At 41.0% G+C, this 25205-nt stretch overlaps 1 long non-coding RNA gene across 6 annotated transcripts in view; it reads right to left on the reverse strand.

The window, feature by feature from the left end:
* The window catches only part of LOC139635485 (uncharacterized), a 135419-nt gene that overhangs the window by 42500 nt on the left and 67714 nt on the right, over window positions 1–25205 (reverse strand). For 3 of the 6 annotated variants that reach the window (XR_011694225.1, XR_011694224.1, XR_011694223.1), the window contains exons 4-5: window positions 18205–18432; window positions 5642–5749 (exon numbers count right to left, since the gene is read on the reverse strand). This is a non-coding gene — a long non-coding RNA (uncharacterized lncRNA). Of the gene's footprint in view, window positions 1–5641; window positions 5750–14831; window positions 15782–18204; window positions 18433–25205 lie in introns of those variants that run through there. The other 3 variants (XR_011694228.1, XR_011694227.1, XR_011694229.1) reach the window with 2 other exon arrangements.

The raw sequence follows: 25205 nt of genomic DNA on the forward strand, positions 1-25205 counted from the left end.
TTCTTATGAGCGACCAATCAGAACGCAGCTTTAAATCGACCAATCAGATTGCAGCTTTAAATTGACCAATCAGATCGCTTCCTATAAGCAATCAATCAGATTGCAACTTTAAATCAACCAATCAGAATTAAAATTAAAATTCATTTAATTTAATTTCTCACTTCCACTGCCCCAACACTCCCCAGGTGTGATGAGACTAAAAGATGTCAATGCCAGCTTGCCTTCCTCTCACCTGCTGACCCCACAACTCCACTCAGTGCTGTTCAATCTTGTCATGTTTGAGGGATATTATTAAAAAAGTGGAAGTAATGGTGAGATATTATCAGACATTTCTTTAGAAGGTTCAATACTGACTGAGTTATGCTACATTCACGGTCTAATATTAACTCATTAGTTATATGAGTTAATATTAGACCGTGAATGTAGCATAACTCTGTTATTTGCATTATAGACTAAGAACTGGGAAGGTGAATAAATTGATTAGGGCTAAAATGGTAATCAATCAATCCATCAACAAAAAATTCTTCTACAACAGTTCTTATGGTTGATTAATTGTTTCAATCCTTTTTTAAGGAACAATGTCCCAGATTAACTGATTTTAGCTTTTCAAATGTGAGCATTTGCTGGTTTTCATAGTTATTTTTCACAATTTCCTGACGTAGACGTTTTCTGTAGATAAAATAATTAATTGGTGAATCAAGTAAATACTATGCAGTATAGCTGATAATGCTTGAAAGCTTGATTCAAAAAAGTTGAATTTGAACGAATCTTTGGTGAAGAAGTACAAGCACAACTGTGCAAAGTTAGCCTGATTATCAGGCCAAATTGTCACTTCATTTCATTAAGGGGACTTAAAACAAGCTCTGGCCATTTCTGTGTTGCTGTTTTTCATGGATGTAGTTAGATAGCTAGCTACGTTGAAGATGACGGACTGTTTCGCCAGCTGGAGGGAAACATAGGTCAATGGACACGACAGCTATGTGAACTGACTTTGAAGGAATGGGCCTAATGTTGCCTAATGTTCACCAGCTGGAAGGCAATTCAGAGGTCTGAAATCAGGCTGAGGTTTAATGGGTATTCACTGAGAACGAAAAAATGTAAAGTAGCACTTGAAATAGTACCACGACTACTTTGATTGCCACTATCTCAATAAGGAATAACATTCATTCAGGAAACAGTTTAGCTTGCAGTTCAATTTAAGACTGATTCCTTACACGGGTAAAATGACGAATTCGCTCTGGATAACTTTATACCTCATGCTGTCTATAATAATGTGATTTAACCCTTCACCAAATTGCTTTTATGACACTTGGTTCATAGCTCGGTGCGAGATATGTCCAATATTAGTACCACCCTTGCCAAACTAGCCTAGTTAAGAAACGTAAAAAACACAACATGTTTTTGCCCAATTGAGTCCATTAATCCTGAAGTGACTGTGGGAGAATGCAACTGAACTGTTCTATTCTTGGCACTTTTCTCTGTGCGTCATTGCACAAGCAAAAAGAGCTGAGTGAGACACAGGGACGAGTGAGCGCGTGTGTGTCTGTCTGTGTGTGTGTGTGTGTGTGTGTGTGTGTGTGTGTGTGTGTGTGTGTGTGTGTGTGTATTTTCATCCAAAGAGACTCCGCCCTGAAGGCAACAACTCAAACCTGCTGCTGTCACATGTAAACAATGCTTGATGAACTGACAATGTCATAGAGCTTGTGAAAATGTATTCAAAATATCAGAGACTATTTTCATTACTTTTTTAGGACTCGGGGACAAAGTAGGTTGTGACAGAGCAGGAACAGGTCTCCCAGTTCCTGCTGCCGAAAAACATCTCCAAAGCATGATGCTGCCACCACCATGCTTCACTGTAGGGATGGTACTGGCCAGGTGATGAGTGGTGCCTGGTTATCTCCAGACATGATGCTTGGCATTCAGGCCAAAGAGTTAAATCTTTGTTTCATCAGACCAGAGCATTTTGTTTCTCATGGTCTGAGAGTCCTTCAGGTGCCTTTTGGCAAACTGTCAGAGTGACCATCGAGTTCTTGGTCACCTCCCTGACTAAGGCCCTTCTGCCCCGATCGCTCAGATTGGCCGGGCGGTCAGCTCTTGGAAGAGTCCTGGTGGTTTCAAACCTCTTCCATTTACGAATGATGGAGGCCACTGTGCTCATTGGGACCTTCAATGCTGCAGAATTTTTTCTGTACCCTTCCCCAGATCTGTGCCTCGATACAATCCTGTCTCGGAGGTCTACAATGTGGAAAAAGTGAAGCGCTATGAATACTTTCCGGATGCACTGTACATGGAAGAAAATAAAGACCACATTCAAATAATGGAGCAGAACTGAAAGCTTGGGTCTGGTATGATTCATAATTATATAACTACTACAAAATCACTGCGTTGGGCTCCTACACATGTGCATACCAGCGACTTGTGCCTGCTGTGGTATTCTGATGCCAATGTCCTTGGCCCTTCCTGCAAGGCAGCACTCTCATGAGATGGCAATGATCAGAAATGGAACAACACATGAACTGATCCCACCATCTTGGCGGGCTGGTAATTAAATATCAGCTCTTGGCACACAAGTATGTAAATGCTGCCTCCCTGTCCGTGCTTATGCTTGAGAAACCCAGTCCAGCCCCCCCCGCTACAGCACTGATCAGTAGAGGAGGCCCTGCCAGGTCCTGTTTCTAGCGACTGTTTTCAAAGATATTATTAACCTCTTCTGTGAAGCAGATCCAGATCAGAGGCACCCCACTTTGAGGCCCTTGGCTTAAGTGGCTGAATGGCTACTGCTCGTGTTTGGCCCTAACAGTATAAGGGAGGAGAAGAGGAAGATTAAAAAAAAAAGGTGGGGGGGGGCACAGATGCAATAAGTCAGGATGTGAGTTGGGTGGGTGGCGGTGCAGGATGTGGAGTAAAGAATAGTGATGGGCTCATAAATAGCAAGGACTCATAATTCTGAAGATGTCAGAGGCCAAATAGATATTTTTCTATTGGCAGTGATAAGGTATGAGGGCAACACATGGATAGGGGCTTATTAAATTTCCCATAAAGCCTATCATTGTGTAGCAGAGCAGAGGGCTTTATGTTAACATGCCACTTTATGGATGCATGACAGTTGTTCTGGTCCAGGCTTACTCACTATGTTTCCATAGTGAGTAAGCCTGGACTAGTGAGTGTTCTTTGTGAGGCTGTGACATTATTAATGATGCCCCGTCAAACATAATATCCTATGATTGCATAAGTATCAACATTCAATCAACATTGAAGTCCACCACACAGTAAGATTATCTTAGCGTCTCATTTTTGAACAAAGATTCTGAAACAGAGAAATAGATTTTACATTTCTAACTGGACAAACGAAAAAACAGGTTTTCAGTGTGACTGTGTCGGGTTTTTATCAAACCAGAGAGCAACTGACTGACTGTGGCTGTGCATAAACACCAGCAGGCATTTTAGGTGATTTGTACTGTGATTGGAGCTGAGGAGCCCCCTGTCACTGGCAAGGAGGGATTTATCAATCACAGAGTCTCTGGCTGCAGCTTTTGCTCACTTCGACCGCCTGTGCTTTTCTAAAAATGGACAAAGATGTGATGAAGAAAACAGGAGAGTAAATGGCGATGTGAGAGAATATCTGGAAAATATCTGGAGATGGGGGGGAGAGGGATGATGAAAGTAGGTGTGGGGAAAGAGCACGGGAGCTGCAAGAGTGGAAGACGGATTGCAGAGGAAAGAACATGTTTTGAGAGTGAAACAGCGAAAAGAACAGAAGACAGAAATAGCCTGAGAAAAAAATCATTAAAAGAAGCAATTTCTGAATGTGTTTGATACAACACAGTACTCCAGATGCTGTCATTTGGAGACATAAGCCAATTAATGTGGGGTAGATGGAGTCAACATGCAGTAATGCATGCATGATCCTACTACAGGTGTAAAACATCCCATCACTAATGCCGAGCGTCACTCTATGTCAATGTCAGCTGCAGCTGAGATCCAATTAATTATGCCCACGTCTTTCTCTCTGTCTTGTACATATGCAAACTGATTAATTCAGAGGCGCATTCAACACATATGCAGCAGAAACCATGCATAACTGATCTGCAATATACTGTGTCAATTGTCTGGCTTAGAAGTACCATTTGTAAAATCTGATGCCACATGAAAAAGATTTCGTCCTCTGCTGATAAGAGACACAAAGAGCCTCTGTCTTCGCCACTCCTAACTAAATAATCTTTGATTCTCAGCATCTCTTCATCGACTTCTTCTATATCAACCTCCTCAAGATCCAGACTGCAAGAAAGCACTCAGCAGATGCACAAGAGTGGAAGATAATAAGTTTTGATCACAAAAAGCACAAATGTATTCTTCAACCTCGTCAGACTCAACTCATTGAATGCCTCCCCAGATAAGTCTGTCCTAAAGATAAAAGGGAAATGTTCAGACACATTAATGATTAGTTGCTAATGACTGATCAAACAAAAACACACTGCCACTAGTAAGCACTGCTCTGATGAACTCTGCTGAATACTAAGCAATCAATAAGCCAGAGCCCGATATCTGTTAAGTCTGAGAGATGTAAGTTAGAAAGAGGCTCTTTGAAATGAACAGAAGACTGTGATGTATGATGTATGAGACACACAGACCAGAAATACCCCAAAGTTTTTCTGTCGTGCTGGTAAATGAATTGGAATGCCCTTTCAGAGACTTACACTTCTGACCACAGATACACTGTATAATGTCACAAACCACCTTATATAATGAATCAATGCACCTTCTAGTCTCTTCTGCCTGCTGCTTTCTCTCTAACCAATGTTGACATTTGGCTCAATGTATATTGATTTATACTGGGAAGTGGAGCACATATACACTTGAAGTGTGGGATAGAGGGTGCAAAATGGGAACAAACTGCAGTCAGTGGATCTTTTTAAGGCTGGGACTTTTCATTTAAAGTGCACTACAGTCTCATCAGTCACGAAAAAGAGGATCATAACTGACAATTCATTTACCTCAGGAACATGTCATGCCTATTCATCCACACCATATTGTACCATGTATTGTGCACAGCAGCGAATGTCCCTCCAAAGAATACAGTAGATAAATGCTCCCAAGGACAGATTATGAAAGCAGTCCCTGACTTCATAACTGAAACTTTATCAGCTATGAAAGGTGAAAATATTTCAAGGCCAGTGGTTTAAGAAAAGCTACACATAAAAAAATATGTATACATATAACTTCCTCTGAACAGCACTTCGCAAACACATTCTCATTGAATTTTATCACTGTTTGACTGTTCTCGGCGGCTTGTCTCCAATTGCCTGTATTTCTTTCATTTGGTTGGCTGGGAACATCTCTGCAATTGTACAGGCTTGCAGCTCAATTGACTCCAGATTGGTGAATATGTATAGGAGCAAGTCTTGAATAATGTATTGGAATCAGACATCACACATTCAGTATGGTGGTACAGCTCCCACTGTCACGCACAGTGGCAATCTTTGATGTGAATCCAGAGCCTCAGATATTAAAAAAAAAAAAAAAATCACGGCTGTGGGAGCTGTGGGAGTTTTGTAGTGTCACCTGAATGCATACATTTATTAAGAGTAAAATAATGGAAATAGGGAGTCCTAGATGAATATATAACAAGACATCACTGTACCTCAAAGTGGAGTAAAAGAGGAAGCTGGTGTGGAAGTGGAGAACGGCTGGTGAGTAAACAGGTCATCTCAACAGGTCCATGAAGAAATGGCTTTCCTCTATCCAGCATCTAAAATGAGAGCATAAAGAAAATACATAACGATTATTTATAAATCAGGGTTACCCAGTGTCTAAATCAATAGCTTTAATGTTATATTTTCTATTTAACAGCTGATATGCAGATGTTAAATGCATAATGAAATCATAAGGTGTGACACCATCATCACCCCATGTTCGCTGGCACTGTTGAGCCACACATTTTACCTCTTTAATTAATGTGTATCCTATCACAGACATACCATGCACCCTGGATATCAAACTTTATTACTTTTTACATAGGATAAAATGTGGGAAAAGGAAGTTCACTGTCAGAGAGAGAGAGTGAGAGAGATAGTGCATAAATGAAGAGACATCATTGGGAAATATGCAAATGGGGATATGAATACAGATCAGGCTGCTTCTCGGTAGGAGACGAATACATTTACTTCTCATCCACATGATGATAAACAACAATAAGGTGTTTTTTTGGCTTGGCACAGTAGAGTCTATAATGCTTTTATAAAGCTTTCATCGTCAATTGTTTGAAATGAAAACAACCTTAACAGGAAAAAAAGTATGCAAGGCACACAGATTTACATTTTGTCCATTCAAATACTCATGTTTACATCTTCTTTTACCATGGATCTCTCTCTCTCTCTCTCTCTCTCTCTCTCCCTCTCTCTCTCTCAGGTAAAACTGTGCATTATTTTATAGCTGTCAATAAAGGAGTTAAATTCTATGCATTTGTAAATTCGGGTGCTGCAGGAAAATGAGAATAATCACTTGGTAATTTATGCTCAGTAGAAAGAGGTAAACACATGCTTCTGCACAGGCTATCTGACAGGAAGAGAAATGATGCAGAGTGAAGTCTGTAGTTACAGAGGAAAATACTTGCATAATAAATCCACAGGTGTTATGAACAGTAAGCCACAAATTACCACTTTGTAAGCTCATCAATATGAGTGAGCTACGGTTGTGTGTTTGTGTGTGCGTACAGTACACACATGAACATAGCTGTGCTTGTGCATGTACAGCACCTCTGTGCATGTGGAGTCATTTCATTTCAGAGGATTGTTCGAGTCTGTTTGGAGAAATAAGTCTTCCTTTTAAGCTCTGCTCGCACTCACCAGAGGCTCAACTGATCACAAGCACATTTAATTTTGTTTTGTTTTTTTTTTTCCTCTCTTCAACTTATTGTTGTTTGTTTTGAACTTGTGGTTTCATGCAACCTCTTGCCAGTGTTTGCTACTTTAAGAATAGTCTGGTGCAACTGTCTCCAGGCTACCTTCCAGCACTGGCTGGTCACAGAGAAGCGTTAGAGGTTTATAGTCCTAGAGTGGAGCGAGTGCTCCCCTAACCCCTGTGGCATGAACCTACTATATCTTTTTAACGAGACTCTCAGTGTTACCGGCCTCCAGGCAGGTGGCTGGAGGGGATGAAGTTTTCTAGAGACCAGCTTGACATATGTGCAGCGATGACTTTGGAGGGTTCAATGACACAAGGCGTTAAGTAACATAGGGCCTTTAACCGACAAAGCACACTGCATTTATATTCAATTCAACCTGGCAAAGGTGTTTGAGTACATATTACATTTATTCCTCACTTGCTCCAGGGATTTTATGCAATATGCAGCATACATTATATCAACATGTAGCACAGCAGCATCTATTCGTAAATGTAAACACTTCTTCGCAATCCTATTTTCATCTGTGACAGTGTCATTCTATAAGAGTAACTGAACTGCAAGTTTAGCACAAGTCTTCAGCTTAGCCGTAGCTTATGGTCTAACCTCAATCTGTCAGGTCTGTGTCAAATTCATATTTCCTCTTCATCATATCACATACATATGGGTTAAACCCCAAGGTGGTACTGCTCTTATTAGACCATTAAAGCACTGAACATACGAATTATTTACCAACTGATGAGGTAAGGGTTGAGAACAATGTATGACATTAGGCTGAAAAGGTCTTTTAAAGTAAGATAACACATTCTTCCTCTCACCGGTTGTTGAATTCATAAACAATAAATTGCACAACTGCTCAAATCAAAAGACTGCAGTGTTTTGCTGCTACAGTCTTACATGGTCTGATATGATGAGTAGCTTACTTACTCAACATACTTACTTACTTACTCAACTCAAACTTGTGTTAGTGACATTAATGAATTATTTTGCTGACTTAATTACTCTTCTTTGCTTGTGCTGTGTGTTTAATCCTTGTGATAAAACCATTACAAAGTTGACTTATGTCAGTTGCAAATCTAGTTGCAAGTTCGCTAACATGAGCTAACATAAGCTACTGAGCAAGGGTGTGTAAATTCAACTTTTCCCTTTAAGAAGAATATTATGTTATTCTCTTTCTAAGAAGTTACATAGTTTCACTTTCTTTCTTTTTTTTTTTTCTTTAAATTGCGTAGCTAAATAGGCTCCACCTGTTAAAAAGTGTGTTTTTCTTTCTTTCCTGTGTTAAGTTGTTCCTGTTGCCTAAAGACAGTCATGTATACTTGAGATGTCTGATCTGGATGTATCTTAGTGGATGGGTAAAACTAAGCTAAAACTAAGTCAATCGAAATCTGATTCTTACTTCACTGTGCCTTTTATTTCTGTCTACCCCAACTTGCTAGTGTAGCAGTGCTGCTCTCCTTTGTATACACGGCTCAATCATTCTGCTGCATGTATGAGTTAAAATTACTGCGTGAATGTGAAAAACTGACTATGATCACCCGGGTTGGTAAGGTACAACACAAATGATCATGAGCACAGAGCAGTGTGCAAAACATTCAGGTAGCAGATTCTTGCTTTTAGCTGGTGTTGACCGTTAGTTGCCAGCAGCAGCAGCTCATATTAGTTTTTGCTCATTAACGTTAATTCCATAAGTATCGTCATAACGGAAGATTAAACTTGTCTGGTGTCTGGTGGAAGAGATCTCCCCAAGCCAATGTCTGTGCTCCACCAAAGATTGAAACTTCACTCTGTAAAACCAGTGTTCAACCACAAATAGATTGAGTGTTTCTGGTTTCTGTAGTTCCAATAACTCCAGAGTGATACGTCTTCTCTCTAGCGGATTGCATTACATCACTTTCAGGTATATATAAGTATAAGTAATGGATCAGACAATATTTAAATTGGGACATACCTATAGTCGGATATATATATATATATATATATATATATATATATATATATATATATATATATATATATATATATATATGTCATTTGTACCTCATCAGAACATTATTGGTTAACAGACCTAATTACACCTACAAGTGACACTTAAAAAGCTGCAAGGTGGATGGTAATGAAATGTCTGAGAACAAGCTGTGTGCTGCAAGACATCTGACAGGTGGATATCAGACTAATAATCAAGCTAATCACCCAGAAAAACTATGAGTCACGCAGTATCCACTTCTTGTTTGCCACCTTCTATGACTCACATGGACTGGAAAAAAAAAAAAGAAAAAAAAAAGTTTTAAAATGCAATCATCTGTTTTACGAGTGTCGGAATTTAAAAGATGAGCATAAATGGAGCTGGAATTACAGGCAAAGCAGTAAAACGACTTTTCAGCGCTCTGTTTGAAGGCTGCGTGGCAAGGGTCGCTCCGTAAGAGCCGATTCAGTGTTGATTTGTTGTCATCTCTGAGCGCAGGTTTTTGGGAGAGTGCTACGCCAAGCAGCTGGGAGACAGGAAGCACATCACTCTCGAGAAAAGATGGCTGTTGCTCGGGTCGGCCATATGCCTCAGCATCTGCGAGTGAGGATGAATGCCTCGGTGTATGACAAAATAAATCCCAATGACCAATTCTCTCCTTTTTGTAAACACTTCCAAAATTGGCTTTAAGAGCACAGATTGCTTGTTCTTTAGTTTTCATCTTTTTTAATACATTACATATGAGTTTTCAATAGAATTATTCTAGGATGCTGGAAAAACTTACATCCGATAGTTTATGTCTTGAATATATAATGTTGTTTTGATATAAATATTACACCAGCGGGATCGGATATGTTGTATAAATTCTAGGTATACACCACATTCTGTTTAATACTGCTGCCAGACTTTGGTCCAGATTCTTAATTTAAAAGCTGTCCTGCCCTGCTCTCGTTTGGCTTTCCGTTGAGTCATCACTTGCATTTATAGTATGTGTATAGGCTTACTGATCCGAGTGGGGAATTGTGGTGTTTTTTAAATGTGTTTGGAAAGGTTATAATTGATGAAAACTGAAATAAAGTAAACAAAAGTATTCAATTTAATTAAAAAGATCAAACAGAAACTTCTTAAAATGTTTAAACTTAAAACATTATGTTCACCAACTAGTTGCAAACTGGCAGCTGTTTGTAGCTGGGTAGGTAGCACAGTGGTTTTTTTTTTGTTTTTTTTTTTTTTTTTTTTTAGAGGTTTTTGGCTGAAATCAGGAGCCTGATGCAGATGAAGCTATGACAGCGGTGACAATGAACCAAAACAATGCAGCCGCGAGCTGGGAAACCATACAAATTAGCTGAAAGACACTGAAAAGGCTCCACAGAGCTGAGAGGAACTGCAGTCGGGTGATAATTCTCTGTCACAAGCAACTTGTTTCACGTTACATAATCATTTGAAGCATTGTTATTATAGTAAAATATTATTTTTGACACTGGAGAAGAAATTAAAATGAATGCTAAACTTAGAGAAATACTATTGGAATGGGACTTAAACTTTTAATCTCTTTCTTTATTAGCCTTATTTATTCAGTTATTTGTTGATAGTCAGATAATTCATTGGTTTATTAAAGATTCATTCATCTTCCACTTTGCATCCATGAACAAAGATCTGAAGATCTTTTGCTCTACACCTCAGGTGCGAATACATTAACAACATAAACACCTGGTTGGGATGCAGCCACAGCAGGAGCGCCTAACCAACGTATTGAAATGTAAACACACTCTCTGTGTAGGGTTATTGAATATAGTGCAAAGGGAGTGCAACAGGCCTCAATGAAGGTCTGCTTGGAATATTTGCTGGCCAGAGAGCCGATGGGCCCAAACAACAAATGGGATTACACGGTCTGGAGCCACTGCAAACGCATCTGAGCAAGACTCAGTGCTGTTGCAGTGAAACATACGATTATGCCTCCCAACATGAGGTGATTATGAATCACTGAGAAGCAGGGCTGAGAGACGCTAAAGTGATTGTCACTGATAACTTGTCATCCATGACCTCATGAAAACCAAAGCTCAAACAAGACCTGATCCACAGGCTCAGCTTCTATTATCTAGAGCTGGAATCAAGTAAATCACATAAATATAATATACATTTCAAATTAATGGAAGCTATATTAATTAATCTTTAAAAGAATATAAAGGAGATGGAAGCAATTCATTACACCCTAAGTTAAATAATTCTAAGTCAAAAGACGATTTATAGGACTATAATGCACATTCTGCAAGGCAGTCAGATAGGAGGAAAAGTAATTTCTGTTTTCTCTCATTTTTCATTTTTTTGTACATTTTAATTTAATGTAACTTTATTGTTTAATCTTGCGACACTAAATTTCATTATTCCATATGCTCAGTTCAAGGAGAAAAGCCGACAGAATGCCAGGCTCTGCAGAAAAAAAATAGGGTACACTCTTGGCACACTGTATCAAATTATGAATAAATAACCCAACATGCTGTTAGCCTGGGGATAAAACACACACTATTAGCTTTCTCCCAAAAAATAAAAAATTAAAGAACAAAAAAAACCTGTTATTCACCATCGCCTGAAACAGATGGCTGAATCGTCCTCTATATGTCAGGTCTGTCCAGCTCTCACAACCTTTGGCTGCAGTCTGAACCTTTCACAATTGCCTGCACATGCAACACACAAGTGTGCACACACATATGAGCACACTGAGTATCTCTTTCCTTCTAGCACACACATGTTCTTTCTCTGTCATTCTCTCTTTTCCTGTCCATCTTTTCGCTCTATTCCTCGGTATCTCCTCTCGCCAAAAAGCCTCTCTAATAAATATTAATGTCGGCACCCATGTGGCGGGGCAGGGCTTACTCACAGCCAAATGATCCTCACACAGAATAATGAAGCCGCTGGGATCCAGGTGAGAGGACGGAGGGAGGCTTATGTAACTCTGTGCCTTGTCAGGTAGGTTTCATCCATAATTTAACACCCGCGGAAGGAGATTGGGGATATAGGAGTAGACGTGAGAAATTAGCCCCATAACCTGGGAAAGACGTGGAAATGGGGGAAGCAAATGTAATGAGAGAGTAAGCCAAGAGAGATTTAGTGCACCAACAGCTCTGCAGCTAAGTTTTGGATATGTGATAGATGTGATTAAGTGATACATCATGTATATACCTACTGAGAGCATTATACCTTTCCTGCCAGAAAACTGCAGGACTTGTTTATTCATTGATTCAGTATTATCGCTCTAAGACATTGGGCATTCCTAGCAAAGGAATGATCAATACAAAGACATCAAAAAACAACTGCCCACCACAGGACATCCCAGAACTCAAGCAATTCAAAGACTGTGGGCTTATCTTGTCTACAAGTGTCCCCCGCTGACACGTATACACGAGACGAATGGCTCTGACAGGCCATTTGACGGACACAGCAGTTGACAACTTCACATTTTCTGGAGATCAATCTGCCACACACAGAGCGGCCGTACACGGGCCAAACAATCAGACAAGGACAGGAAACAACATGGTTATTGATCCAGCAAACCTTTGAACTGTACGTTTTGACCTTGCTATGATCACACACTACAGCCCGACAAATATGAGGTCATAACAAGCTGCTAGATCATTTCCTGTTACTTTCCTGTTTGCTGCAAATTCTTCACTCGATTAGATTCCATGTTAACATTTATATTATATTCACTGATCCAAATGCAAATAGGCTGCAGCTGACAGATCTACCTCACCTTATCAGTGGTGTGAGAAGTGTGAATAACATACAAGTGTGAATAACCTAGCCTACTAGTTCATCCAGCTGGAAATGCCGTCATTTATTTGTTTGTGTGTCTCAAAGCGTGCAGAAGCTTGTATGTATGTGTGCACCTAGTGGCCTGTATATGCACATGTTAATTATCATGACTGTGTAAATGTGTGTAATCATAACACCTACTTTGTCTGCATGTATACAGGTGCCTTTAAGCGTGTGTCCATGCATACATAATGCATCTGTATCTTTGTGTGTGTGTATGTGTGTGTTTGCCCTTGTATCAATATATGCTTGCCAATACAGCCTGTGTGCACAGGAGTGAGCTGGGGGCCACAGACACAGCAAGGCCAAGGGCCAAGCAGGGGCCAGATTGATCAGAAGCCCCTGTGCAGCCCCAGGAGGGCCACTAGCTGTCATCATGCCACGTCCTTGCTGTCCAACAGCCTCCTCTGCTGTCACACACACATCACTTACACATCACACACACACACACACACACACACACTCACACACAGTGTTTACTGGTCTTGACAACTCAGCAGTTTCTCCTCAGCTGGAGTTAGTACCAGACAGAGTTCAAAGGCACAACTGTGTCGGACAGGCAAAACATTGTCATCTCAGCGGGATGCAAAAATAGAGGAATGTTCAAAGGCAAACAGAGCTGTTTAAATTTTACATCATGTGTTCAATGCTTTGACCTGAGGAATCTTAAAAGGCCAGGAAAGGCAGCGCAACAGAGGTTTGCCATGCCACAGAATGCTTTAAAGGGCTGAGATTTTTTGCAAGTGTTAAACAAGTCACAACCAGTATTCTGTTCTGTGCCTTTGAGACTGCCTTGTAGGAGGAACACTGGAATTGCTCTTGTATAACAACTGGCTGTTTCCACAGAAGGAGGACGACGTGAGGTTTGGAAATAAAGTGCAGGAACTTTCTCACTGTTTGTATTTGATCTGAAGGTAATAGTGAGAAGAATGGTTTAAACCCTGGACCTATTTAACACTAAGTTTGTCCTTATGTGGAGGAGATCCAAAATCAAAAGAGAAGCTTGTGCGGTTTAACCTACAGCCTTGGTGCTGTACAGTAAATCCCTGCATCCTCTCAATAGCAGGTCAAAGCCTGGGGATTTTATATTTGGTGGTTTTTACCACATCAGCAGCTTGTTTTCTGTTTTGTCCTTGGAAAGAATAAGCCTCTCTGGATGTACATGTGCAGCTGTGTGTTTGTGTGTGTGTATGTGTGCGTGTCTGTGTGTGTGTGTGTGTGTGTGTGTGTATGTGTGTGTCCATTAGGACTTTTAGTTTTTATTAATGAGAAGTTCAGGAATCAAATTTGACCTGCTAATATTTGTAAAACATTTTCTCTCTGTTTGCTCTTTCAATTTCACTCAGCTGACACTAAAACATGATTGTTATAATTTAAATGAGGTGGAGATCAGCATCATCAGATCATACAAATGATGGAAGGTTCAACAGACGCTAAAGTAGTGGTAGTAGGGGTAATAGAAATCAGTTCTGTTATGTCATCCATTCTTCCCCAAACTGAAACCGATTCCAGGCACCAACTGCAAGAATTAGCATTAGCCTATCCTGAGGATGGGATCTACTGTTTCTCAATTAGCCTGTCTCTCTTAGGCTCCTTCCTTTAGGTGTTGTCACCCGGGTAAGGAGTGTCACTGACGCTAATCTTAACTTGGGGAAAGAACATTTAGCAGTGGTTTGGACTGCAAGGAAGATGGTAAAAAGCTGGTGACAGGGTGCGGCCCTGCAGGCTGGCACGCAGGACATTTCACAGTGAGTATGCAAATAAGTGTTGAAAGTCTGTGATAACTGCAGTAAGCAATAAACCACAAATATTAACCCATAGAGAGAATCAGGATATTCGCAGAGTCATATTACAAGCTCCTATTCAGGCTTGTCTTATTCTTGCTTTAGTCTTGATTGCAGAAACAGCCAAATGTACAAATGTTAGTATTTGGTATATATTATTACATTATATATATATACACACATTATATATTTTATTTTCAAAAGGCTGTAACACTGCTCACGTCATGTTTATTTCCTCTGTTCTTAAATATAGTAGCTTGACCTGGTTGATAGATCAAATCAATTTGATTAAGCAGAATTTTTGTGTAAAATGTCCATATCATGAATGAATTATTACGACACATAAAAAGGTGCCTTTTTAGTGAAAAAGTTAAATAAGCTGTGTTTGTTTTTGACTTCACCTGACTTGATGGTCAATGTGACCAGTCACTTGACTGCAGGGGTGGAGTATTAAACACATTCTGCTTCTTGTAGTGCCAGTGAGTTCACAACCATGGCTGATCTCGCGGCATGCACAGCTGTTCTGTCATTTTTTATTAACAAATATGTTGGCCTCAATATGTCAGACACACTTTATTCACCCAAACATATGTTGTTCTCAAACATTTTCAGGCCAGACGCAAGTTTACACTAGTCTTTTGACGCATGGAATTAAATCTAAGTAATGTTTGATGAAAACATTGAGGGTGATATGTTAGAGCATAGGGGGGAAAAGTCACACATGGAATACCTGTTGGAGCGACAATTTTAACGAGATAACATTTGTTTTTTCCTGTTTTATTGAGAACCATAGACTTGTTAAAACTATCAAAAAAACAAAACAAGCATCACCATAATGCCAAAAGGGTGAAAAAAAGTCTAAAGGATAAAAATATGATCTACAAGGGCATTCCATCTTTCACAATAACAAACTTAACTGTACCGTTTTTATGGCTATCTTGCTGGATACGAAAATTATAGTGTTGGTGCCCATATGTTAAAAAATGAGCTGCCAGAAGGAGGAGATCAAGTAAATTGCATCCCTTTGGAAGAGATAACCATAGGAGATAACAGATCTCGTCATGTGTTTTCAGAGAAGCCTTTAGCCTGTCGTCACAGAGGTGGTTCCCAGTTGGTGCAGCCGGAGGAAAGCAACTGACTCAGAGGACTGCAGCCGCCTTGCTCCTGTCATTAATGTCATGACATGGGGTCATTCTGTAGTGCTGGTGAAAGGCAGCGGTGTTTTAAGAGCAATGCAGCGCTGTGCAATGCTGCATTAAGCTGAATGCACCTATAGATGATAGCTGGCTCCGTTAGCCGTCTTCAGCGGTGGGATTCCTGCAAACCATGAGGTGAACAGTATCATGTCCGCACCTGTCGCAGTTTACAGGACTGTTATTATTCCAAGTAGGTTAGCTAACTCTTGCTATCCTGTAGTGAATCTAATGGCTGCACATATCAAGACAGCAAACTAAAAAAAAAGACTGAGCAATGATCTATGTTCTTCATTTGTGTTTGTTGACGAGGTACCATCTCTACTGAAGCCACGGGAATTGATGGAACAGTGTGAAGTTTCTGCAATCTGTCTCTACTTGCTGGGTAGCTAACGCTAGCAGCTAGCAGCTGTCTGCAGATGTAAAGAAACGCAAACAGCAGGAGCAGAAGAATTACTTTGCAGGACTTTTCCTCTCTTTCTATCTGTGCTGATTAAAGTGGATGTCTGCATTCCACTTAGGTGAAGCAGCTGGTACTGACAGTCCACAGCTGCATGGGCTAACCTGCATTTTTTTTTTATAAGCAAAACAGCTTTGCATGGGGTGTAGGTCTTTATTTTCTTGGCAAGCTAAAGCCAGAAAATACAGATAGCCTGAGCTGCAATAAGCCACAAGAATCCATGAAGTTTCATCAAATCCAGTATAATAAATGTTGCATGTAAAAAAAATAGATTGTTTAGGGCTGCAGCAATCCACAGTCCATGACATGTGTACCTGTGACCTAAGGAGAAGTGTGAACTTAACTAGTATCTACTCAAAGAAAACCTTCTGCCAGTAAAATGGTATCTAATAGTCCATGAATGCATCCAAAATACACAACAAACTGAGTCAGCCAAGTGTTGAATGGATGGAAGAGAGTAAAATTGGTATCCTGCAGATACACTCCAAATGTCAGGTCTGGTAAGAAGAAGTCAAGGCTGCCTTGACAGAGCAATATAATTTGAACCCAATTTTGTGACTCAACTAGATATATCTGCTCTTTTTCCTTCCGAGTGAGTGGAAATATCTGCCACTGTCATTTTTAGAGGAGAGGAGGGAGGAAATGAGCCGTGGAAAAGACGGATTTGGAAGATGGAATGGTGTTTGTGTGTGCGTTTATGTGTGTGTGAGTGCATGAGAGAGATAACTGCATATGAGCATCAGGGACTATGGCTATGAAAAAAATTGGCTCTGTGAATGTGTGGGTAATATAAGCATGACGTATACGATCCATACATGATCCATACTCTGTAAAATTGTACAGTTGTGCATATGTCATGGTGTGTAAAGAAAGTCTGAGAGTGTGTTGTCATCCATGATGCTCTGTCACAGGTAGCGTGAGACTTGGGTGTCACAGTGTCATCCGTCACTTGTCTTATCATGTCAGCCATGATACTGCCAGTGCGTCAATCAACGATCTCTAGGCTGCATCTGGGTGCCACGGCAACAGGGAGAGATTACACTGGCGGTAATGCATCTCCCTGTTGAGAGTACTGGAAGTTTGGTGGGTTTTTGAGCACCTGACAAATATGAAGGATGAAAGACTAGAAGTTGTGTGTGGATGTACACACACACACATACACACACACACACACACACACACACACACACACACACACACACACACACACACACACACACACACAGAGAAAGGTGTGTGTGTGTCAGGCAGAGAACTAAATCTGAGGAGTGAGGAAGTGAGCAGGCAGGTATTGACATATGACTGACAGCGGACTTGAGGGAATCATCAAACATTCAGGTGGATGCAGGGCAAGAAAAAGGTTTAGATTCCAGGGATGGAGGTAGGTCAAACTCTGAAGTAGCTCAGAGCTGTTCAGAGCTGTGACATCTTTTATATCCACGACACCCTCAACTCTTCACCTGAATCAAAACAACCGCCAGCTATTGTCTGTCTTCTTGCTGCTTCCTCTATTTCGCAGTAATGTCAGGGCTGCAAAAGACACGACGTATTGATCACAGCCACTCGACATAGCGGCATCTCTGTGTTGAGACAGAGAGAGTGAGGGGGAAGAGAAAGATGGGGGGGCTGGAGTAAGAAGGGAAGGGAAAGGAAGGAAACATGATGACAGAGAGGAAGGAAGAAAGAGATGGGGAAAGCAAGATGGAAAAATCTGATTAATGCAGTTGGTGTCAGCTGGTGCTCTCTTCCTACCAGAGCTAGGAGAATAGATCCACAACCTCCCACCTGCCTCCCATCGACCGGTCAATAGGGAATCCCTATTACAGTTGCTGCCTTGCTGGCTGTGGATATGGACTTGACACAATGGACCCATGGGAGGTTATTGGCTGCACTCTCCTTCAATAACTGCTACCCATCTCCCTCTAGCACGTCCCCATCAATCATCTCTGCCAGCCGAGTTTGTGGTTTTCCCTGTTTGTTTGTTTGTTTTGGCCTTTCCATCTTGCCTTCTCATTTTTTTTTCTTTCTCCCTCTCTTTCTTTAACATGCTCCCTCCATCCTCTGCAACACATTTCAGACACCCGTACCTGATTTTCACTGGCTTCTCTTGCCTTAGAAGCTTCTTTTCATCTCCCCTTGCAGCCTAGCTTTCACACCCTTATTTAATCTCTTCCTCTTCCGCTCTCCTCTTTTCATCTCTCCGCCACTGCATCTGCTGGTCCACTCCACAGCAAAAGATTCTGTAAAGCTCGGTATTTGTTGCCAGAGAGACGGCGACCCACGCAAAGGTGACCTGCTCATTCATGCCGCATTTCCTGCAATTCAAAGACAGAGTGAGAAAAACATCATATTGTGCCAACTAAATTCTGAGAATATCTCAAACACTCAAACACACACACACACACACAATGGGCACAAGCTTCCTGCCACACTATTCAGTCAGTGTGCTCTTTTTCTAACTTCACTGCAGGAGTCAAGGTTAAAAGCCCATTCATCAGAGTGGCCACGTCATGAGCTTTGTTTAGAGAAGCTCTGATACAAGAAATCTTTAATAATTTAAGTCATGACACAATATGAGTCACACATAACTATAACTTTTAACTATATTTTCAATGTCAGCAAGTCAGTGCATATTGTAGTTTATAAAGTATATTAGGTTTCATGTGATGCTGGAGTCTAGTCGGTAAAGTAATCTATCCAAATTTAAAGATTCCGTTAACTGCGCTGAATTATAGAAAAGCATGTGCCACCTTCTCACAGTTTGGAGTTTATGGAGAAAACACATAAATGCAGTGCATAGTGTCAGCATGGCTGTAAGTGCTTCCTGGTAAAGACTGGGGTTTTATAATGTGTTACCACGTCAGGAGTAGAACCGGCAGACGAGCTCTGAAGCTAACTAGAGGGCTAAACAAAGCTAACCTGAGTTAACCGCACTCAGCTATCATCATACAATGGCTTGTGCATGACTCACATCGTGTCGTGACTCTGATCCTGTAGTGACAGTTGCAATTACACGACTCTGCACAGTTCTCTGAATTTCAAATGAAAGGTACAGGAAGTGGAGTCATGTGGCAAGTAAGGATTTTGTTGTGAAGGACAAGAGCCCACCTCAAAACCATGAATGAGTGGCACATAACATGAAAACAGAGTATTTTTTTGTTTGTTTATGGCTTTTAACTTGTCCTTAGGGGCAAGTAAATTTCCCTTTCACTTGCCCTACAAATATCCACTGTCACTGACTGACCTGGTGTTATCAGAGCTTTCTAAAGCTGTCACATCCAAAAACACTTCCCACAGAGACACTTCACTCTGTTATCAAAGAAGCAGGGATTACATTACATAACCTAAAGTCTTCTTCTTTTACTCGACAGCATGGTGAACCCTCCACCATCATCATCCACACAAGCCTCAGGCATCAATAGCAATATTCAGCTACAAACTGCACTGAGAACCGCATTGCATTCAGTGGAAAGAAAGAGTAAATAAGTAAATAAAAAAGCATGCCCGACCAAATCATGCTCATTCAATGAAGAGAAACTAGGACAGATAGATTCCACTCTTTATTCATTTCTTTTTTTACCTGCAGTTTAATATATTCTACTGCGCCTGGCATAAAAACCACCGAGCTCCTCTCCATCACCAGCAAATACAAGATTGAATTTTGGGGTAGAAAAGGGGAAGGGGTGGAGAGATAGATAGACAGAGTGAGAGAGACAGAGAGAGCAGGCAGTAGGTGGTGAGAGGTAGGGGGTCGTGGAACCAGTAAATCTGTGCATGTAAGCATACTGGCACAGGGGATGTTTGATTTCATTTCACAGGCCCCCTGCCTTCTGCACATTTCTTAAGGGAAATTATATGTGAGGGCAGACAGAGGAAAATTAAATAAGGAAACATTCAATCTGACAATATGAAGCCCCTTCTGCTGATATTCAATATTGCTTTAATGCTTTTAAAGTATTATCTTCTTTTCCCATTTCAAAGGCCTGTCACAGACACAGGGGCTGCTTGTCCTCAGTCATATCTCCCTTTACATCCTCCTCCTCTTCCCTCTGTGCTCCTCTCCCTTCCTTATTTTAGGATTCTACAGTAATGCATGTGATGTAATGAATCAGTGGCTACAGTAAATGTGGCAGCGTTGGGAGTGTGCTTGGCGACCAGAACACCCTGCAACATCCCCACACTGCTGCTCAATCTCTACCAATGCTCTACCAAGAAATAGAAATAAGATTTTATCCACCCTATCCCATCTTACACCCCTGACCACACACAGCACGCACACACACACACGCACACACACACACACACACACACACACACACACACACAATTTTGTCCCCTATCATGGCATGATGTCTTCCATTACAGCTCCTTCTCCTAGTTGCACACAACTGCACATACATACATAGTGTGCAGGGCTGTGTGTGGTGCTTCTGTTTCCCCATAAGCACCGACTCCAATCACACTTGACCAAATTATTACATCTATTGTGAGGACAACAGCAAGAACGAGGGCAGAAAATCAGGCAAAAACATATATTTAAAAGGAAATTCATCAGCCTTTCAAATAGACTCAGGAACACTTTTTTTGTCTAGCACACCTGAAGAACCTTGAGGATTAGGTTAACTGAACCAGTAATATGAAGCAATGTCTATGTAAGACAATATTTTCACATGAAGAGACAACCTCAAAGAATGATTATATTGTAGAGGTGTAAAGATTAAGCTAAGAGTCAGAGATTCAGCAACGCTCTAAATCCGACCTGCATAAAACTCAGTGTATTACAGCTGAAGACCTTTTTTCTGGGGTATTTCTGAAGTCGTATTTCAAATAAAAACAGTATCAATGAACAATAATTGGTTAGGGTCACACTTTACCATTGATTAAAGAAGTAGAAAATAAAAAGTCCACGTCAAATTGAATCAAATTGTAAATCGATTCAGCTTTCAATGACAGAATATACTGTTACAAATTTCTCTGAAGCTTTTTGCATTGTGGAATTTCTACCTAGATACAGATCAAAGCATTTGAGGGCGAGAGAAACACCCCACATTGTTTTCGTTGGGGGGTGGGGGTGGAATTTGTTATTTGCTTGTCCAGTGTCCTGCTGACGCAGACACGGAGACTGAAAAGCTTATCACTTTCACCACCACAACGGGACTGCGGTTCTTGACTCACATGTCAAACAGTCCGAATTACAACACCACGGTCGCTGATGTCACTGCTGCCTCCAGTCCGGCTGACATCACAAACAGAAACACATGGAAACATGAAGTCTAATGGAACATCAAAGACAGCACTGAAGCCTTGTTCTACCCATATGTACCTCTCTGCTTCCTTCTACCGCAGGTGATTCTTATCATCTGATTTACTATAATAAATACTAACTATAATAATAATAAACTTATTATTCATTTATGAGTCAAAAGACAAAAATAGTGACGATCATCTGTTTTTTAGACAAGTTGAAAAGCCCACAATGTAACTTTGCTTAAACATCTGTAATCATTGCAAGGCATTCCCATTCCTAGTCTTGGTAGCAGCAGTATTGGCACCCAGTGCTTGGTCACCGTGTGAAGCTGTAAACCAATGTTTGAAAAGTTTTATGTTTGATCATTTAGCGAAGTTGCACCATCAGAAAGTGCAAACCCCAGAGCAGGGACTTTTTTAAGACCAGGAGAAACAGAAAGTTCCTGAATTTCTTAAAATGGTAGCGGAAAAAGTTTCTGTGTTGAAAAGACTGAACAGATACTAACACAGATCACATCAGAAACTCATCAGAAAGTGGAAAATAAATCTCTTGTTGCTGCATCCTGAGAAATGTCTTCATTTATCCCAGTCAATGTATTTTGCAGAGCTACTGCAGAATTTTCTAAACAGTTTCACTTGGGTATGTGAGGAAAGTGTGGTCAAGCAGTGAGAAGCAAGAAGCTTGGTTACATATCAGAAAAAAAGCGCCCTGACATTTATTGAGCAGTTTCTGAAAATGCAGATACATCACCACTAAAACATTATTAACAGCTTTATATCATTCATCTGCTCTTTGTGGTAGGAAATATTGTCAGGATTTAGAAATGATATAGCTGGTGAGAATAACTACTACTGGCTTGTAAAATATTACCACCCTCATTCAAAACACATTTAAAAAGACTTCAGTGATGAAAGGTCCATTACACTATGGTGAATAGGAGGAGTAAAACTGTCTTCTTCTATGTTATCTCAGTGCGGGAGACTACTGCACCTGGCACTGGGTTTAGCTGGCATTCATTTGACACAATGGACTTCATGTCAAAATATGTTAGTGATAAAGGCAAGGGAGAGCATGTCATGACAGGGATCACAAAGGTGAAGGTTGTGTATGATGTGCAGTTGTGCGCATGTGCGTGACTGTGCGTGTGTGTCTCACTTCCGCATCAGAGGAATCCGCACCGCATCTCATCAGTATTCTGAATGAGTGTGTCCTGTTTCCACCAGACGCCTCACGCCCACCCCAACCTCCCTTCTCCACGATGCAAAGAAAGCACGTGTGTGTCCATGCGCTGAACTGTGCACACGCATAGTGTGTGTGTGTGTGCATGAAGTGAGCTGTGAGACAAACTGCAGTACGATGAAGACAATAAGAAAGCCTGGAAGCGCAAACTATCGCTGTAATTTGTGCTGGAAATGTAATTTGAACAAAGACATTTAGGATAGTTGATGTTGTGCATTTGTCTTCTGCAATCAAAAACAGAAGAAAGCTTGTAGTTAAGCTTTTATGTACTGAAGGAAAAAAAAAAAAAAAAACGGCAAGGATTTGAAATGAGTAGATGATTGCATTTAAATCTCTTGCTCTCAGATTCAGCCTGAGGATTATATAACACAAACCCAGGTAGAGTTCCTGGCAGTTTGTTGGGGAACTTTTTGAAAGGCATTGCATGCAAATATGTTTTATACATATGCTAATAACCTATTCAAGGCAGGCACAGCTCAGCTTAGCTGTAAAACTGAACAGTGATACACAAAGTAACATCAGTGCTTGAACCAGTTATTTGCAGAGAAATGTAATATTCTTAACAAGGAGGAAGTAGTGGGAAGGAATTGCACCAAGAGTGTTTAGCTACAGTGAACAAAGCCACTGCGGCACGGAACAATTTAAGGACTGCGCTTTCAAGTTAACCCTAAAAACCGTGGCCCATCATGCAACTCAAACACTAACCAAATAATCAATGTTAACAACTTCAGTCACTTAACAGCCTCGATCAGCGTACAATGTTGATGTCTTAGCCTTTCCCATAAACAGGGTCTACAATGACAGAACCAAAAGAGGCCTGTCACACAGAGAGCAGAGAATCGCGGGCCTGTGTAATTAGAATCGATAATTCATTTTCCCCTTTTCTGCCACCGTTCCATTCAAACGACCCCTCACACACTATTGAGAGAGCCTCCAAATCTCTTCAGGGTCACAGTAATTGGACTGGGATTTTTTTTTCCTCTTTTCCCTCCACTTCTCCTCTCACTTCTGCACCTCACCAAAATCTCATCAGCTAAATGCAGAGGAGAGCATTCTTCTTGGGGTAATTGTCTTCGACTGCCATGTGAAGTTTTTGCTGCCCTTTTCCAGGTGCTGGTATTGTTCTTTTGGGCCGGTTAATTTGGGGAGTAGCAGGAGCCTTTGGTCACTGAGTGTATGGGTGCCAGACAACGTGGGTGTCATGTTATTTATCCCCCTGACAATAATGGAGCCTATTAGACGTCTGAAACCTAAAGCTTGCAGTCAGTCAGTAGATGAGCAATAGGACTTGGATTTCCATGTGTACTGGCTGGAATAATTATAGGAGTTCTTCAGTCTCTTCACTTGGATGGTGGATTTAATCACCATCACACAAGGAGCCACCCATTGTGTGGACGTGTTCATTCAAATTCTCGCTGCCTCCTCTATCTGTGCATTTGAGCAAAGGTAATTACACCCTGCTGGTAATGGAATGCTCTTCAATTGCTCATGTTCAAATTCATTTTCACTCCCCGGTACATCTCATTTTGACATTTGCTTTGGCTTTTCTAGACTAATCCATCGTGATTAACATGTACGTACGTCACCGTCGTCATCATCAACATTCCCACCATGGCCACCAATATTGATCATCGCTGTTAGTGTCACTGCCATCGTCATCACACTCATCATCATAATAACTGTGACTGTAATCATCATCATCATTGATCAGTATTGGTGTGACCATTGTAATCATCATCATCATCACCGCTGTCACCATCGCTGCTGCTGTCAAATGTAGAACTCACATCACTTTAAACTTGTGAAGCGAATCACAGTCAGTGTCAGGCAGGAGATTGCTTTGGGACATTGTAAAGATCATGGCTACCTAAACATGTCTTAGCTTCCGCACAGGCACACTACAGCTGCACATTTCTATCTGTGGGTGTCACCCACAGAGACACAGATAATGGCGTTTGTGAATGGCTTCTCTGTCACACTGCCATTCCCATCTCCCTGGCTGGGATTTAATGTGACACTTATAGCTATTGCATGGCTTAGCCCCCAGACAGCAGGGAACCACGCCTGAATGGAAATGAGATTGTCATCTGTCAGCTACACCCATCAAACCACTGGAAGACTGACAAAGTGAGTGGGAGAAAGATTGAGAGATACCGGGTGATGGAGAGGAAGAGGAGGAACCCTTTAGATGCCTCTTATATTGCTCCCCCCATCATTGACGTCCTTATCTGAAAACAGCAATGCTAGCACAGCTCAGATGGAACAGAATACAAATGTGGACAGACATGAATCATTGATTAATATCATGCAGGTCTATCAACCAGTGGGATTTTTCATTTTCACTACACGTTAGAACAAACTGGTGGTGCATGAAGGGTAAAGAAGCAGGAAGTTTCCGAAGCAAGTTTCCTGTTACATGTGACCCAAACAAAGGAGCCCCTCAGAACACAAGAGCAGCCACTGCAAAGTGATTATGCAGACCACCAACAACACAATCTGTTCTTTGTTACTTCCTGATGGGCTCCTCAAATACACAGTACAGTCTGTAAGTATTTTGAGGGTGAAATCTTTTTAAATTTGAAATGAAACAATGACGGTATG

Source organism: Trachinotus anak, unplaced genomic scaffold (genome assembly GCF_046630095.1).
Source record: "Trachinotus anak isolate AG129_WGS33_773 ecotype Australia unplaced genomic scaffold, CSIRO_AGI_Tana_v1 ptg000018l, whole genome shotgun sequence".
Lineage (NCBI taxonomy): Eukaryota > Metazoa > Chordata > Actinopteri > Carangiformes > Carangidae > Trachinotus > Trachinotus anak.